Source organism: Schistocerca americana, chromosome 4, assembly GCF_021461395.2.
Source record: "Schistocerca americana isolate TAMUIC-IGC-003095 chromosome 4, iqSchAmer2.1, whole genome shotgun sequence".
NCBI lineage: Eukaryota > Metazoa > Arthropoda > Insecta > Orthoptera > Acrididae > Schistocerca > Schistocerca americana.
In genome coordinates, this window is record NC_060122.1 from 670,264,292 (window position 1) to 670,284,594 (window position 20,303).

At 37.2% G+C, this 20,303-nt stretch overlaps 1 pseudogene; it reads right to left on the reverse strand.

The window, feature by feature from the left end:
• Positions 1-18,348: 18,348 nt before the first annotated feature.
• Positions 18,349-18,466, reverse strand: LOC124614448 (annotated as a pseudogene).
• Positions 18,467-20,303: the final 1,837 nt, after the last annotated feature.

The window sequence follows — 20,303 nt, forward strand, 5'->3', positions numbered from 1 at the left end:
GAGATGACCACACGAGTTTACAACTAACTGCTTTCTCCATAGAAACAGAAGAGCACTCGTGACTGTAATCCGCGACGGTCGTGCAACAACTTACAGCCTCTCCCGTTGCTCAATAGCATCCCAAACAACAGCCGTTCCCCCAGACGTTCTTGAATAAATCTATCATGGCCCAGCAGTGGTTACCGTGCCAATCGTGTTTTCTGGCAAGGAGATCCAATCTTCCTCAACCAATTACTGCAGTGCAGCAAACATTCTTTTCTCCAAAGAAACTGCACTCTATGCCCGGAGGTCCTGCAGCCAAACCTCTGGAGGGATTTCACAAAATGAGAGAAGCTTCCTAGTGAAAACAAGCTCAGTCTCATCCATAAAACGATTTAGTGGGCGCCGTTTTGGCGAAGCGTGGCAGCATCTAAGAAACGCGACATCTGGAGTAATTTGACATCCCGTCTCACAAGGTACACTGTTCTTGTAATAAACATGTTAGCCGGGAGCGAGCGCAGTGCTGGTTTGCCTAGACCCGCACACAGAATAAGGAGACCTTGCTCCCAGACCACGTCCACTTCCTAATGAAGCGGTTAGGCCAACACCAGGATTCCTGGCGGTGCCAGTTTCTAAATAAGTGTCATTTCCCATTTAGCCACGGCGTTACCACCATCTTGCTTGGCCGCTAGCGGAGCAAGACCGTTTGTCAGAATGGCGGCCCATAAACCACTGCCCTGGCGGGCCCATGGCCAGTTTCGGTGACTACAAAGGAATCCGTGAATTCACTTGCTGCTCAGGGAAAGTTCTAAAGCTGCTACTAATGCAACGGTCACCTCCAGCGTCCTAAAACCTGTCTCTATAGCCGAGGTGAATTCTACTACTCCCACTCAAGACATGCAAGTTCTGTGAGAGCAATCATTCGTTTACCTTAACCCTAATAGTCCACCAGTTTATCAACCAGGGAAAATTTAGATACTCGAAAGGTGAGTGAAATTGTATGATATTCACCCGAAAGCGACTGAGCGGGGAAGCGCCTGACGGGTATTACCACAGCAATGCCAGCACGGAATGCACTACCATCTATCAAATGTTTGGCATCCCTGATTTAAGATAAAATGCTAGATTATACATAAACTCTGATGTACACATGGTTGCTGACATCTCCGAGACTTTCCGAGTATATGTCTGGGCACATACTATCTGGATTCTGCCTTCTATTACATCACGACAGGGCTTTTGTGTAACACATTGTTAAGAAGATGTTTTGGCATCAAACTGTTGATTGACACTGACATTCTTTTTTGAATGTGAGATTCACAGTTGACTTTGCCAATGTGTGCACAGATATGCCAATGTGAATAAGTCACAAATCATTGTGGGTGTGAAGTACAGGCCATCAGACGATTTATGCTACATCCATTACCAGCATGTAAAGAATCTCTACTGGTTAATTATGTAAGGAAGTCTTATCATTTGGAGGGTTCCCATGAATGTCCAAATGGGGAATCGCTAGACTGAAAAAAAAGATCCATGATGCAGTTACAGATGCTTGTGAGAAATATGTTTTGGAAGTGGAACTGGTATATTCCACGCATCTCTATGATGAGCATAATGATTTGTCGCTATCTCCAGAGCACCTATTCCTGTGAAACAGTTCCATCCTGAAGCTGTTGAGAACAATGGGGAGTAAACAGCGATATATTCTTCATTATAGAATCATCCAGCAATGTTTCAGTTTGAGGATGGAAGTTGCTAGTACCACCTACAACATCTCTTTCAAGCAGCGCTACTGGCTGAAGGAATATATTGATGTGAACACTGAACAGAGGGCTCTCATACTCAGTGATTTTGAAAACGTTTTTACAAGTTAATGAATAATTGAATTTTCAGAAAGATCCCTTGGGGACCGTTAGATAATATCACACAGTTTATTTAGTTTACTGGTGGGATGCGCATTATGGCGCAAGAGATTACATTGCCATTCCAAATTTCAAATGGTCCACCATCCTCATTTAAGAGCTAGTCACTACAGAGATGGCCAAGATTTCAGTGAAGTTCGTTAAGACTTCCTGTATCTGTAAATGTGTATGGACCACTCCAGTCTTAATATGTACTGATTCCATTACGAGTTTACAAAACTTAACTCCTAGGTATCAAATTACTTTATAAGGACGCAGACAGTTTCATCTACTGGGTGAAAAGATGTGATTTAAGTAAAGTAATTAGGTACAATCCCGAAACATCTTGATATGTGATCAATTGGTCCCTTTGGATTAACACCAGAAAGTTACTGGCCTGTTGAGAGACAAGGTGAATGGTTTGCAGATTTTGGATTTTGTCAGACAGGTGAAAGATGTATACATACTGTCTATAGATTCTGGTGCCAGCCAAAGACAGGCTAAGAGTGTGCATCCAAGCTCTCACTATCAAGGATTGCAAGAGGTGCCTACTCGAAGGCACTGGTGCAGCTCTATATATGGTGCACCAGGTAATCTTTTGATCGAGAGGTCATGGGGTACATACTGAACTGCAAGTGAAATTAGAGCTGCCCTGGCATGACAAAAAAAGGTTCATCTGTGGAGACATTAGAAGGACCATATTGCTTACACCCTTTTCTTTGCAGTGATTGAGTGTGTAACTGTGTAGATATTTGTAAATAGTTGATGCGTATGTGTGCAGAACAAGTAGATGAATCACTAGTCATGTGTGTGTGTGTGTGTGTGTGCTTGTGTGTGTGTGTGTGTGTGTGTGTGTGTGTGTGTGTGTGTGTGTGTGTGAATGCCCGATTGCACATTATGTGTGCTTGCAAATATTGTATATATATATATATATATATATATATATATATATATATATATATATATATATATATATATATATATACCTACAGTATTAGATCCATACCCTCTTCAATCATAAAGGTTCACAATGAAATACAGTAATTTCCTGTCCTGTTTCAATTCCCAGAAACACTGAAAAACGTACTTGTAACTGAGAAGTCAAATACCAATGCTCGCAGATGTAGCTTTAAAAATACTTAAGTAATTCTTTAATAATGATAAATTTTCAATAAAGGCTTCCACCCAAATAAGATTAAATATCCGAAAATGCTGAAACAGGTATTTCCTTATTTCTGACCAAGAAAGCAAAAACCAGTTTTCATAGGCTAGCTTTAAAATTGCCTAATAGTGACATTTTTCAACAAAACCTTTCATCCCCTGTTTCATCTCCTTAGGGTTGCAAAATCTAAAAAAACTCTTCTTGAACGATGTCTACAGTATAAGATCCACAATTTCTTCATATTTCAAGTTTCTATCCTTAGCTGATTGGGCTGGGCGATGTGGAAGCGTTTGCTTATGCGTGTGTGTGTGTGTGTGTGTGTGTGTGTGTGTGTGTGTGTGTGTGTGTGTCTGTTTCTCTCACATGCTGCTGCTTGCCACTAGTTCTCGTATTCCATATATATTGAATAAATAAATAAAATATCATACAGACAAAATATCATACAGACATCATTGATTGAAATGTAAATACCCAGTTGAAGGAAGAAGACGCAAATACTGCCCATAGAATCCAGAATGAGATTTTCACTCTGCAGCGGAGTGTGTGCTGATATGAAACTTCCTGGCAGATTGAAACTGTGTGCCCGACCGAGACTCGAGCTCGGGACCATTGCCTTTCGCGGGCAAGTGCTCTACCAAGGTAGGAGACGAGATACTGGCAGAAGTAAAGCTGTGAGTACCGGGCGTTAGTCGTGCTTCGGTAGCTCAGTTGGTAGAGCACTTGCCCGCAAAAGGCAAAGGTCCCAAGTTCGAGTCTCAGTCGGGCACACAGTTTCAATCTGCCAGGAAGTTTCACTGCCCATAGAATGATTAGAAACAAAATGTAAATATTGTATACAAGATTAGGAATTCTAAATAGAAACTGGGAAATTTAGTATTTAATATCCTCTTCTCTATACTTGCTTTAGTATAAATAAATGTATGTGATATTCATGTGTCAGCAGAAAAATTTTGTCTTCGCAAATAAGTACAATTTATATATGTATCAGAACAAAATGGCTATGTAAATATATCAACAAAAAATGACCTCTGCAGATTCTACACTCCAAAAAACGAAAAGGAATTATGTGAACTTGATAGAAATTGCAAGATTTAGAGCTGTGACATATGTGAACAAACAAACAAATGACTGCAATTTCTGAAACAGAACTGAATGTTTCGTTCAGGAAGAAGGATTTTTCCAATTAAACACTTTAGTAATTCCTTGGCGCACCTCTGGGCATTATGCAAGCACCTATTTGGCTGTCCTGGCAGTTGTTGGATGTCTTCCTGGTGGATATTGTTCAAATTCTGTCCAATTGGTGCCTTATATCATTAAGCTCTCGAGCTTGTTTGGGGGCCCTGACCATAAGGCTACAAACTTTCTCAACTGGGGAAGAATCTGGCTATCTTGATAACGAAGGTGGGGTTCAACAAGTACAAAGACAAGCAGTCGGAACTCTCGTCGTGTGCAGGACGGCATTATCATGCTGTAATATAAGGTCAGGATGGCTTATCATGAGGAGCAGAAACATGGGGCATGGAATATCAGTAATATCAGAAAATTGAGTCCGCCTTGATGCAAAACACCACATTATTCGTTTATTTCTTTATTCTCCCAAACTAGTTTCGGTGAAAAATATCACCATCATCAGTATTCTTTTTTAATTTAAGACATGCAGAAAATAGCATGGTTATACAAACACAGTACCACATTATTACATTTTTACTATTTGTATTTTGAAATATAGTTTTCTGTGGACACTTTTATACTACCTTATTATTGTATGTTACAGCATGTTTTGGAATTTTCTGTGACTTTCAAAGGCTTTTGACTGTGTAGGTCACAATGTTCTCTTAAGGAAGGCCGATTTTTTATTGTTTGAATGGCAGCACTGGTAAGTGGATTGAATCATATTCACACAGCAGAAAGCAGAAGGTTATGCTTAATGGTACTGAGGACTGTGCCACTTGATTTGACTCTGGAAAACTGAAATAATGGAGTGCTACAAGGATCCATTTTAGAATATTTTCTGTTTGTTACCTCCATCATCAACGATCTGCAACTTTGTACAAACACTGTGAGAAAATTTACTTCTTTTGCTGATGATGCTACTATTCTGCTTGAAAGCTGAACAATCAGTGAACCAGAAACTAACATAATGTTGTACTTATAGACACCTTACACTGGTTGGAGTCTAAGGGCTAATGCTAAATATTAAAAAACTAAATATGCAATTTCATGCATCCTGACAAGAAAATGAAGTAATGCGGTTGAACAGTGATAACAAAAATGTATTATGTTGTGAACCTTGTATGTTCCTTGGCATTCTGACAGCGTGTTAAATTGGTCTGGGCATATCTAGACCTTCAGAAAAGACACAATGTGTAATTACCCCTGTTCATAATATGAATACTATCAGAGCTCCTAATTTTGGCTATTTTCACCCTATCGAGTGATATGGTGTGATTTTGGGGGCAATCAACATTCAGCAAAAAACACTTAATAACACAAAAAAGATCATTAGAATCATGTCATCTAAGACATTCTTGCAGAAACTTGTTCTGTAAGCTCTAAATATTAACCACCACTCTCAATACTTAATTTATTAGATGATTTTTGTTTCTAATAACCATTCTATTTTTGCATCTAAATGTGTATTCTTTTGGACTTTGTATTGTGTGTACCATAACCACAAAACAAAGTCCAAAAGGATATACATAGTGGTCTAAAACATCGAAGTTTTGCACAATAAGGTGTTCATTACTCTGCCACAAAAGTATTCAATTCGCTTCCATCAGAGTTTAAAGTCCACATTGATGTCCCACTTATATTTAAATCTAAATTAAGAAAATAAGTTATGGATAAGTCATTTTACTCTCCTAATGAGTGCATGAAGATTAATGAATGACGGTTCTTCTAAATCTGTATTGTCATTTGCATTTATGTTTTGAGTCTTTCATTTTGTAATGGGTAGCCATTTTTAATCTTCCTGCTTTATGAAGGTTGATATATAGATCCTCTTCTTTTATATAGCATAAGGCCTGTAATACAAATTATGCTATGTAATACATCGTGAGATTCAACTTTTCAACATAAACTTAGGCCAGTAATTTATGTTGTGTTCACTTTAACTATACATTATTACTTCAACTTCTAAGCTCATTCGCTAATTTTCTACATTTCTGCTAATGTACATTCTTTTGGTTCTGTCTAATAATGTTCCACATCCTTAAGATTCTTCGTAGTACAGGCCTGCAGAAGTCTAAATAAATAAATAAATCTACATTGTTCATCGATGTTAGCATTTAGTTTTACACTGAAAGTATGAAATTGTTTAATGACGTTTGCATTAAGCTCCTCAGAGAGTTTAGTTAACGCTGGTACTTTTCATCAGAGACAACAGAGTTCTGACCATTTCTGTTGTATCTAATTTCTTTGTTCCTTCTGAATTATCTAAAGACTGATACAGAGTTTTGCCCCTTATGCCACTGTCATCAATTTTTTCTTTTTGCACTGTGTTTTTGTCATGGAATTATCTTTTATTTTACACACTCTATAATGTACTTGAGGAACACCACACTTTTTATAATAATGTAGAAACAAGACAGTATTTAACTCAGAAGTTTCAATACAAGTTTGTGATTTTCTTTGTCATAGGCCAGTTTCTCTTTAGCTTTCCTGGAAAGTTCCACACATTAATTATTTCTATACACTACTGAATTTCAATTTCTCTCTGCGAATCCAGACAAAAATTGCTACTTTAGTCAGGAACTTCCTTGTCCTGGCTACAGACTCCAACTCTAAAGCCACCATATCTGTTGTGCCAAATATTAATAATAAGTCGTTTTGAAGGATGATTAGCATTTCACATTATATGTACACAACATTTATTGCAATGATGTGAAAATTATAGCAGTAGCAGTGGTAATAAACAGAAAAAAATCGTTTCAACCTTATTGTGCGAGGAACAGTTAAATTCCATTTGGATACTACAAAGAATGTGGTCTAGACTGGCTGGACAAAAACAGTAATGGACAGAATTGTAAATTTGCAGGAAGTGATTTTGGTAAATTAAACAAAGTTTTCGAAACAACGTTTACAATATCTTTGGAAGGTTTGGTACTGAAGAAACATTAAGACACTGGTTCTGCCAGTGTGCAAACTGTACGTACTGTATACTGATCCTTCCCGAAAATCAGCTGTAGTCAAAATTATTGTTTCATTGTGTTACAAGTATATACAGATTTTGAAAAGGGAAATGGAAGTCAAAGATTTGGCTCTTTGTTTCAGAGTCAATTACTAAATCGAAAATTGCTTAAACTGCGTTTAGATCCCTCAAAGAAAGATTTTTTTGTTGATTATTTTAAGACAACATGTTATTGTAATTCTGTTTTTTCACCAAAGTGAGTAATTTTTTATGTGTTCACTTTCAGATTGATGTCCTAGTAACACAGTTGAATGTCCGCCTCAAAGAAACAACTCTTGCTGATATGTACATTAATACGTTACAGAAGGTATGTTGAAGGCTAACTAAAAATAAGTAGTACACATCTATGCAGCCTGACTAAAAAGGGAGGTACCTGGAAGGGGACGAGGAAACGAAATGGAACTTCATGAACTGCAAAATGTGTGACGTTACTGCAGTGATTACAAAATTGATAAAGAACTCTGCTAACTTAGCAGTTTCAGGAGACTTATCACCATGACGTTTCACTTCTCTGTCCTTGATTGCATGAATTTATTGTTGGGAAGGAGGTCATAAAGTCATCAATCCTTCTTACGAGACAAAATGGCCCATTTTTTAACTGGTTCTTGGTATCTTGGATACTGACACTAGGAAGGAGTTGGCGCATGATCTGGTCTCACACATTCTATTGGGAACAGGTCTTACCATCTTGCTGGATGTAGGAATACCACAGCATTATGCAGACACTTCTTAGAGGCGCATGCTACATGCACACATGCACTGTCCTTTTGAAATGCAATACATGAGGACGCAGCATCTTCCTGATGTATCATTGTGACTCCGAAATTCCCTGTGACCCGTACTCATATCCAATGGCTCCCCATTCCATGGAGTCAGAAGGAATAGTGCTGTTCCCCTCCAAATCACTGGAAGATCGTGATATCTCTCCAAATCACTGCTATATTCTCCAGTGATTGTCATCAGTCAACAAAGTGCAACACCAGTCTTCAGCAGGCAAGTCATTCCAGTCACTCCAAACACTTCCTGCACATACAATAGTAATTTTCAAGTACAGCTGATACCAGTCTCTGACGACTGGTGTGGGATGGCACAGGATGTTCCTTGGAGCACATTGCTTGTTTGTGGATGACAAGTGTGGGTGAGATGGTGTTACGATTTTCTAGGTTTATAATATAAAAGTCCTTCCTTGTGTTGGGTAGTGGTCGACCAAAACCGTGATTACGAGTATGCCTTCCCTTACCGTCACATTCAGTCCAAAATCAGGCCACTATCACATCTAAATGTCTCACAATTCAGGACATTGTGTGATTTGATCACCAGCCAAATGGATGCGCAAATGAAGCCCCTTTCATACCCTGCCACGCATTGAGTGTCATTACCGTGTCCTTCGCAGTTGTTACTCAGTATCTGATGTTGCTGATGCCCATTACACACGCTACCATGCCTGGTAGCAACAGTAAACACGAGGAACACTAATGAAGACTGGTGCCTATTTTACCTGACACAGAGAATTGGATCACTAATCATTTGCATACTCAACAGTGGTGTGTACTTGTTCTATCTCACATTGACATCCAACCATGTATCTACATCTACATCTACGAGCGTACTCTTCAAGCCACCATACAGTGTGTGGCGGGAGGGTTCCCTCTACTACCTCTGGTCATTTCCTTTTCTATTCCATTCGCAAATAGATAAAGGATGAACGACTGTCTATATACCTCTGTATGAGTACAAATTCCACTTATCTTCCCTGTCCTTAAGCTAAATGAACGTTTGCAGCAGTATAATCGCTCTGCAGTCAGCTTTAAATGACATTCTCTAAATTTTGCCAATAATATCCACAAAAAGAACTTCGCCTTCCCTCCAGGGATTCCCATTTTAGTTCCCGATAGATCTCCATAATACCTGTATTTTGTTTGAAAATATCTGTTATAAAACTTGCAGTCCACCCCTGAATTGCTTCGACATCTTCCTTCGTTCCTACCTGGTGTGACTCCCAAACATTCGAGCAGTACTCACAAATGAGTCGCAGTACTGTCCTGTATGTGGTGTCCATTATAAACGAGCCACATTTTCCTAAAATTCTTCTGGTAAACCATTGACGACGGTTCGCCTTCCCTACTATAATTTTACATACTCATTCCATTTCATATCGCTTTGGAATGTTACACCTAGATATTAATCAATGTGACTTTGTCAAGCATCACACTACTAACGTTGTATTCGAACATTACGGTTTTTTTCCTACTCATCTGCATTAACTTACATTTTTCTACATTTACGGCTAGCTGCCATTCAGCACATCAACTAGAAATTTTGTCTACGTGATCTTGTATCCTCTTACTGTCATTCAACGAGAACATCTTCCTGTACAGCTCAGCATCATCGGCAAACAGCTGCTAACTGCAGCTCACCCTCTCCGACAGATCATTTATGTATACAGAAAATAGCAGCGGTTCGAGCTACTTGCATATCTCGAAACCAATCCCATATGCTTGTACCTTCGTTAACGTTCTGCAGCGGCGTACAGTGTCAAATGTTTTTCGGAAATTATTTAGGAATATGGAATCTGCCTGTTGCCCTTCATCGATGGTTCACAAGATATTATGTGAGAGAAGGCCAAGCTGAGTTTTACACCAGCTATGCTTTCTGAACCCATCCCGATTTGTGGTCAGAAGCTTTCCTGTCTCAAGAAAATTTGCCATTTTCAGACTAAATATATATTACAAAATTCTGCAAGAAATCGATGTTAAGCTGTTGGTCTGTAATTTTGCGGATTGTTCTTTTACCCATCTTATATACAGGAGTTACTGGCGCCCTCTTCCTGTCGCTTGAAACTTTGTACTGGGCGAGAGATTCGTGATAAAAGGAAGCTAAGAAAGGGGTCATGCCATAGAGCACTCTCTGTAAAACCGAACTGGTATTTCATTCTGCTCTGGTGAGTTACTTGCATTCATCTTTCTCACTTGTTTCTCTATCCCAGGGATGTTTATTAACAAGGTCATCCATACAATAGTTTGTAAGGGGGGGGGGGGGGGGGGGGAACTAGACCTGGGGGATGGGTGCGCTGCATGAAGGAGTCTGTGTGGTGGTCGAAGGATAATGTATTTACACGATTCTCCTGCATGAACGTCTTCCTAAATGCGAAATTTGAAGCTCTGGTTCTTCTACTGCCAAAAAAAGACTGGTCAACATGTAACTCGCTAAAAGGCTTATACCCACTTACCGATTTCAAGTAGGACCAGAATTTTCCCTCGTTCCTGGCAGGATCTTCTGCTATGGTGTGACGGTGGTTGTTGTTGTATTGCTTGCGCATCTATCTTCTTACAACAACATGAAGTTTTTCTTGCCATCATTTGTGTGCCCTGTTTTGAACTGAGAACGCAACAGCCATTGCTTCCTCAGCATTTTGTAAATTTCATTATTAAACCAAGATAGGTCCTTTCCATCCTTAATTCACTAACGTGGCATGTACTTCTCAAGAGCATGATTTACAGTTACCAATTTGCCTGTAATTTCTTTACGTCCATTATACTGGAACTAAATTACATTAATTAATTGTTTAAGAGAGATACTAACAAGTTCTTAACTGAATTTTCTAGCAGAAACACCATCCTCACCTTATTGACTGGATTATTAGCTTTAGTAACTACAGTCGCTATGGTGAAATTATGGTCATTGTCTTCTGGAAGCTTCACTTTTTTGTCAGGCAGTGTGATATTCCTTGTTAAATCTGATACATTGTATCAATTTTCGTTTATTTTACCTTAATTGGCAAATGTTTAGCACAAGTAGTCTTGTTTAAAACCATGTTTTTTCAGTGATGATATGAAACTTCTGTACAAAAAGCAAAATAATTTAATTATGTACTAGACAGTATAAAGATCCTCACTCAAATATCAACTATGCTTATGGTAATTTTAAATAGCGTGGCTCCGAAGTGTTAACCATTTCACATGCAATGAAAGCAGATTATTTTTACGAAATTAATATTTATTTGTATTTTTAATCATATACTTAAATTGCTGACAGAGTCAGGGTCTAGGGGTTGTAATGACTGCACAGTCTTCATAAAAATCATCAGGTTTTTCGAGCAGACAAGGATGAAGTGCTATAACTTATTTCCAAATATTGATAATTTATATACAATTGATATTACTTATGGGCTGCTGTTACAGGGGCATTCTGCAGATTGTAAGGAGGTGTTAATGCTATGAAAAAGCTGTCAGGATCATTACATCAAGTAAAAAACAGGAGCACTGCAAACCTACATTTACCAGGATAGGGACAATGACAGTATTCAGCCAATATGTTTCCATGCCTCAGCACTGTAAAGGAAAACCAAGGTGATATCAGCATGATTCAAGACATTCATAATCATGACACCTGCAACAAGAGAACCATTGAAATACCAAATTATCGACTGACTGACTAACGCAAGACAGTTTTCCAGTGGTAGTCCTAAAAATGTTCAATACACTGGACCAAGAAGTACAGTCTCTGCTGCCAGGACTGTTCAAAAGCATAATTGCACAGGACTTGGAGGAACATCCATTATATTCTACTGGAGAATATTTCAATATTGACTGAAGTAAACTGACAAAATAATATTGTCTTAATATGTTATAAATGCCCTTATTGAGAGTAGTTTTCTGTATGTTGTATAAAATTGTAACCAAGTCTTACATATGTAACCCTGACACAGTCTGTCCAGTCACAACTGGTAAATGATGCAGACCTAGTAATAGAGTAATAAATTAATACCACATGCCATAGTGTTGCAAACACTGTTTATTTTCATAGTGTATCACAAAAGCTTTGTGTCATGGTACATGTTTAGAAAATGTGTTTAAAATTACAAATTGATGTTTGCAACCTCCTGTAGATGAGGGAAGAGGTGCTAGTAAATCCACAATAATCAGTTCCCTTGATTAAAAAAAAATTAGTAAGAGCTGAATACATGAGGTCTTTTGATGTACATCAGTTGTTTTCACCCTCTGACATTTATCACACCCTTCTAACCTCTTTTTACACTACTGCGGTTGTTAAATGTTACTGTTTCCTGAATTTTAGTTGTGATTCTCTTAGTACATAGTGACCAAAACTTTCATAGATATAATCAATTACCTTGTTCACATGTTGTTCTGGAAAGCATAAGTTCCATTCTGGCCAGTCCAATGTTTTTATCTGAATAACATTTTGTGCTATATAATATTGATTCATTTTCGACTCACCTTCTCATTTGTAATTCTGTTTCACCTTTTTCAAATTTGTATTTTCATTCTGTTTCCTTTTTCATCCTTTATTCCTCACAATTTAAAAAAATCTAACCTGACCTCCACCGTTTTCATTACTACTATCATTCCCACTTCCTCTTGGCATCCTGGAAAGAGTAACCAATATAATATTTTTTCCCTTTTATGTACTATTAGAAATACGACATGCACCTCATTAATATATGGTGTTTCAGTCTACACTGTTGCAGAAAACTCAGAGCTTTATGGTCTGTATACACTACAGTTTTGCGTTCCAGTAAATAACATTCAGATTTTCGAAACACAAAAGTTATTGCTAAAGCCTCAATTTGAGAAATATAGTAATTCTCTTTATGAGCATGCAAAGTCCTGCTTGCTATTGTTCTATGGTACACTCCAGTATCAACTTTGGTTCAATTGCATACTAAATTTTTCTTCAGTAACCTGCCTAGACTTGGATGATTGAATGACTGATCTGTTTCAAAGTTTCGATAATGTCCAGACAGACCAAACATTGTTTCAAGTTTTTCCTTGATTTTAGGTGGTGATAAATCAGTAACAGACCTCAGCTTTTTGGGGGGTCAGGGTCTATCCCTTCTTTATTAATTACATTTCACAAAAAGAAATTTTTCTCTTCACAGTTCTGACCTATGTAAGTTTACCTTCCTATCCTGTCTGCAAATAGCCCCCAGTACCTCAAGCATAACTTAACAGCGCTTCAATCAGTCATAAATTCCAATTAAGGTATCATCAACATAAACAATTCTTTTGTTGATCAGTTCATTACCCAAAATGTTGCCCAGAGCCCTGATAAAAATGCAAACACATAAATTGAGACCAAAATGCACAACATAGTACTGATAATGCCTAGCCTTATGCAAAAAATATCTCCATTCTTTAGCCAACTTAACAACCAGTAACTATACATTACATCTAAAGAAACTAAAAATATGCACACCTATGGAGTTTTTATAACATTTCATCAATATTAGTTGATCAGTCACTTTCTCCCAAATTATTTTATTCTGTTTTCACACATCTAGAACAACTCTTACACCTACTCTTCTTTTCAATATGTGTGAAGAAATTATTATATCAGCTACCTGAATGTTCAATTATTCCCATGGAAGGACATCTTTTCTACTTCTTTTCTAATGACTTATTTCTTTGAAGGTAAGGTAATAAAGGGTTTCTGAAAAAATCGTTCACATTCGTTAAACTTCAGGTTACATTCATAGTCTTTCACTATTCCTGATTTAGCTGAAAGGACTTTACTGTCCAGGAGCAATATTTCCGTAAGACCACTGTTTTGTAGATGTCTTAAGCTGACAATATTTTCTGCTTTTTCATTCACTTCTACCAAAATTTGTTCCTCTTCAGTTTGCATGCATCAGATCCAGTAGTTGAGAATCTCAGTGGCAAGTCCGATTCTATATATTTTTCAGCGCCTCATCTTTCCAAAAATATAATTTCATACACATCTTAATTACTTTAGAAACAAAATTTTCCAGTAACAAATCGATAAGGATCTTCTACCCACATAAGAACTCTGCACTCATTATTACATGAATACTGAGATTAGGCATCAATAAGAATTTAGATTCCAGGTCCTGGCGCAAATCCTTTATACTCTTGGAAATTTATCCAGCAGGACACACAATTCTTATTCTGACACATGGATAATTACAACCCCATTACTATTTTAATAGATTCAAAACACACTTCTGATATTCCATTTAATTCATTTCCATCATCTAGTAAACATTCAGCAAGTATTCCTTGGATATTAACTCAAGAGATGCCATACCATTTTCCTATTTAACAAGGTATGTTCTTCATACAACGAATCTTCATTAATCATCTTTCTCGAAAGACCATTTTGTTGCTCACCTAATCCACCCTTAGCTACATTGAAAAGACAAGCACTATGACATTAATTCCTATTTACTTCTCTACTGTACAATAACTCTCCTTCTCCTTTGGTTGGATCACTTACATTTAATTTTCTTTACCTACCGAATTACCTTCATCGTCATAAATAAATTCAAATACTACTCATCCTCTTCTTCACTATTATCTGATTATTTGCTACTCACATTTTCAGTTGCATTCTGACATGAATCACTTCTACCGTCACTATCACTGCCCTCAAATATTTGGCTAATTACTTGTTCTCTATCCTCACTGCTCCCTCTATGTCTAGACAATTAAATAGCATCGATTCACTTTCAAGTTGTTGCCTTCGCTCCTGGTACCCCGATACCCTCCATGATAATATAACCTATGCGTGGGAGTTACATTTTAGTTTACGTCTTTTAATTGCTATTTCATGTGATCTATTTTGTCCAGTCTACTATGATCAGTTAATATGGATATTTGTTGGTTCATTACCCAACATGATTTTATTTATTTTTTTATACTTTCCTAGCCATATTAGTTTGAATATTAGTTTTGTTTCTGTTAACTGTTGGTTCTTTCCTGTGTCTTGTACATGTTTGAGCCACAACCATAGCAAAATTCATTTTTCCAGGTGTGTCCAGTAGCTACAGTTCGTTGTGTTTCTATCTCTGGAATTTCTCCTGTCATTCCTATTCATCCTCTACTTTTTCCATTACCAATTATTCCCATGTTCATTATTAGCCCCCTTGTTATCGTTCCTACTCATCCTATTCATATGGTAATTTCCTCTAACTAGGTTCCAGTCATTCAAAGCACTCCTGCCATCTTCTAAGTCTCTGAGTCTATGGGACTTAACATCAGAGGTCATCAGTCCCCTAGAACTTAGAACTACTTAAACCTAACCAACCTAAGGACATTACACACATGCATGCCCAAGGCAGGATTCGAACCTGTGATCACAGTGGTCGCGCGGTTACAGACTGAAGCGCCTAGAACCGCTCAGCTGCTCTGGCCGGCGCCATCTTCTGTGTTTATCCTACCCCTTCCACAGTAACGTTTCCTTTCAGTTCTGGCAAAAGTGCTTCTTTTATTCTTTTTGGTATTTGTTTTTCAGTTCTATAGTAGTGGATAAATGATCCATCTTTTTATCCATGTGTGGAAGTTTCTTTATAGAGCATTTACAGACTTTAACAGTACCTTTCCTAGGACCAGAACTTACAATCCTCGGTTGTTCCTTTTCAGACCAATATTCTTTCACGATTCGCTAAATTTTTCCCACCAGTTGTATAATTCAGCAATTTCACCTGCTCAACTTTATGAATCTTGTTTCAAAAATCCTCTAACAAATGACATTTTTCCTTCTCAGTCCAAATTTCGGGTAAACCCTCGAATTCCCTAATAAAATGATTAGGGTGAAATGCCACATGTAGTTCAAAGTTACTAAATTTCTTACAACTAACAAAGGAATGTATATTTGACACATATTATGTTTTCCACTTTGCACTTTGGCTGTCTTCTTCTCAATTCCCAAATCTTAGAATTTACATATTCTTGTACCTTTTCAGTTTCCTTTTCAATTACTGTTGTACACTTTTTTCCATTTCTGTTTGTAATTTACACTCTAAATTAGTTTTAATCTGACAAATTTGATTTTCTAGTTATCTTTATTATCTTTACAAACTCTCCCTAAATAGTTTGTTTTTCTAACAAGAACCAGTAACAGAGTCCACTTTCTTTTTATGTAGGTCACAAACTACCCTTTTGTTATATACTTGGTCATTATCTTCAATTAACTTTAAAGCAGTTTCCTGCACAGCTTTCTTTATCTTTTCCTTGCAAGCAAATTCCACGTTTTCTATCTTCTTATTTACTTTCGTAATTATAATGTTAGTTATACGAATTTCTTTCTTAATGCCTTTCACCTCAGCTTTTACACAACTTTTTTTTAATATCACGATTGCTTGTGTGTGTGTTTTTGAACTTCAATTAACCATGTTTCAATTTAAATTATCAATGTCATTACTAGTTTGGTTCATTTTTGAAATTTATTGTCTCATTAAGATCTATATTTTGGGCTGAAAGTTTTCTCTTAATGGTATTTCCTGTTCTCTATTAAACTTTACTCATGCAATTTTTGTTTGACATTAACTTGTTTTACCAATGTAAAACCGATGCCACCTTCTTCATACAACAACAAGCAGTGAGTGAAGCCCTAGAAATTTCATATACAATTTGACTAGCCATCAGCCTCATCATTCACTTTGTCTGCTGGAAACCACTTTTGCCCTGACACAAAATCACCGTCATTCTCAGGTTCTATTTTAGTTATTACTCTAGGCGCCCTCACACTCTTCCAACCTGCCTCCCAACACTTATACTGTATTCACAAAAGCATTTTTTCACATTTCCTACCTGCTTCTCACTGTTAAACACTTTGTTGTCATCCTCCCTGCCACTTATTCTGACAATAAAAATGGCTCTGAGCACTATGGGACTTAACGCCTGAGGTCATCAGTCCCCTATAACGTAGAACTACTTAAACCTAACTAACCTAAGAACATCACACATATCCATGCCCGAGGCAGGATTCGAACCTGTGACCAGAGCGGTCGCGCCGTTCCAAACTGAAGCACCTAGAACCGCTCGGCCACACCGGCCGGCTGAAAAAGAGTTGCTACTCCTAGGGATAACACTGAGTCCGTTTCACCATACCAAAATAGGGAGTTATCCTCACCTGGGGCACGATGTGCAACATTCTACTTATGTGCAATTTTATTGTTGCACTCTGTTTTGTGGACTCGAGTGTCATATCTCATCGGACTGCAATTGTGGTAACTGACAACTAATGAGAGATTCGAATGATACAGACAGTATATAAAATAAGTTATGATTTAGTACAATATAGCTTCACTTTGTTAGGGATGTTGGACAGTCACAATTCGCAGTGCGCAGAGGTAAATTGAAGTGCTTTTTGTTCCTTGTGGTCTTAAAGGGAAGAAGAATCACCAAAATACTAAACAACATCACAGATTTGTTTTAATATCACAATTGCAGAACAAAGTATTTTGTCAGAAATATATTCGGAGTTGTGCACGTGAAATAGTTATGACAGTCACATAGTTCATAACACTATTTCATAAATATTGAATTGAAACGTTAGTACTCAGAAGTCATAAGATTACAGTTTCAGACTTAATGTTCAAGAGAAATGATATTACACATGATCATATTCCTATCAAATATACTTATTGCACATATTATGTTTTAGTACAGAGTGTCACTTTAACTAACACAGAAATGTCAGCATTAGGATAATAATATGCAGATCTTCACATGGCTCAACATGTTGATGTTATCTAAGTAAACGCTGGTCACAGACGTTTCATGTGAATAGACGTATGTATGTTATTCATAGTGTTATAATAAAAAAATTATAATTACACACATATGAAAGGAAAAAATTTAAAAGGATAATACAAATTGCATTTTTAGAAATGTTGTGCTTGTACGTTTTTTTGCTTAATCAGACTTCTTGTCTTACATTTCAATTGTAGATGCAGGCAGCAGACTTCAAGGACACCAGTGCATGTCAAAAATAAGAAAATCCTCCTTACTCGGTTCCACTTCAGTTCAATAAAAAATACTTAATACTGATACCAAAACTTTTCTTATTTTGAAACATACTTGATACAAACACTTGTAGCCCATCATATTATGAGCCACACTTCTTAACAGAAACTTCTACATACGAGAGAAAAAGCACTCCATCAACAGGCCACAAGTGGCCCATCGGGACCATCCGACCGCCGTGTCATCCTCGGTGAGGATGCAGACAGGAGGGGCATGTGGTCAGCACACCGCGTTCCCGGTCGCTACGATGGATTTCTTTCACCAGAGCCGCTACTATTCGGTCAAGTAGCTCCTCAGTTGGCATCACGAGGCTGAGTGCACCCCGAAAAATGGCAACAACACATGGCAGCCCAGATGGTCATCCATCCAAGCGCTGGCCACGCCCGACAGCGCTTAACTTCGGTGATCTGATGGGAGCTGGTGTATCCACTGTGGCAAGGCTGTTGCCACATACGAGAGAGAGAAACAAAATCATTTTTTTAATTTGTCTCCACCTTACCACGCATTCATAATTAACGTCTTTGGCAACGCTTATGGTCGATCAGTGTTTGATTTTTATATTTTTAATAAATTTTACGATATCCTGGGGGGGGGGGGGGGTCTTTCGCCATGTACCTACACATCATGTAATGGTGTAACTCGATCCAACATAGAGATGGTAGCAGTGTATGGATAGGACATGATTAGGCACAGAGTTGTTAGCTGTACGTTGGCCAACTTTGAACTTCAATATGATCTGCCGAGATGCATTGATGGTATGCTATCCAGTCGGGGACTGCCGTTTTTGGGAGGGGAGACGACTATTTAAAGATAGGTGTAAGAACAATGTGAATTCTGAAATTACACAATCCTTCAAAATTTGGCTAGGTCAGAGAGCCTACTTCTGTTCTGCATGGATTCTCAGACTACTATTGTTTGGTTTATAAAAATGTATCAGATTAGTAATTCATAACAATATGTCAAACATTGTTATTATCCAGTTTTTGGAATCCCCTATTTATGAGTATTATAGCCACATTGAAATAAATGTTTTATTATTCTAAATAATGTGAAATCTTAATTGCTTGCTGAATTAATTACTGAGAAGTGTTTTTTGATTAGTAAAATTTTCAGTAACAAAAATTTATTGTCAATGTTCAGAATGAAGTAATAACTGAAGCGAAATCGAAGACTGGAATTTGGAGGGTCAAAACTTTTGTATCAGACATTTTGCAGGTCAATTACTTTTTGATAATTCCAAGTAAGTTCTTGAAAAGTTACTAGTGGCTACTTTTGAATGAAAGATAACAGTAATTCCTTTGCTACTGATTAGCTTACCAATTTATTCCGTTACAAGATAACATAACTTTGAATACCTGTATCCCTTAATTATTAAAGCTTTCTGAAAAACTAACTGAATTATTATACTCATAAACATAAATATAAACAACCAGTATACAATTTCGCAATAGAATTTGCATAAATAGGAAGTTGTTATTTTCCTGCATTTAATATGCTATTTACTTGTACTCTGGATCATAAATTTCATGAAGATGTGAAAGAATTTTAGTTATTGTCAGAAGCAGATGACGTCAATCCCAAATTGCTATATTTCGAATCATTTTATAGGAACATGTTACCCTTGGTCATCCATAGCTTACCTTTTAGACAACTTATTTAGCAACACACACTTTCCTACACGTATCTGCACCTAAGTCCAACGTGTTACTGACAATGGACTGCAAGAAAGTGTTCTATAACACTTTATTTTAAAATATTATTCTGTGACATTTATCTTTAACTTCATATGTTCTTTCTGCAAAACTGTATTTATGTGTGTGCGTTCAAACAATCAAATATTCTAAGAATTTTTCTATCAATACCTGTAAACATTACATAAACATGACTAGACAGTATGGTGTAAGCTGAAGATCAATAATTTCAATTACAAGAACAAAGTTCCAGTGTAATTGAGACTAACATTATAGGGTTATACTGCTTCAACTGTAGTGATTTTTTAAAGGTGTAAAACTGTTTCTAGATCATTCTACAAATGATTCAATATTCAGTTATAATGCATTATTTGTTGAAAAATGTCCTAAATAAAAAGAGGAAAGAAATGAGTTTAAAGTTGAAGACCACATTCTCCAACTTTTTAAAAGTCTACTCCTCTGACATATTTCAGTCACACTGAATTGTACCTTGTGTCATTCACTGATAACTCAAAGAAGTACTATATTTGCCAACAGTCACAAGCAACTTTCTAAACACTTCAGTCTGGCAGCAAAGAGCTATAACAAGCGATA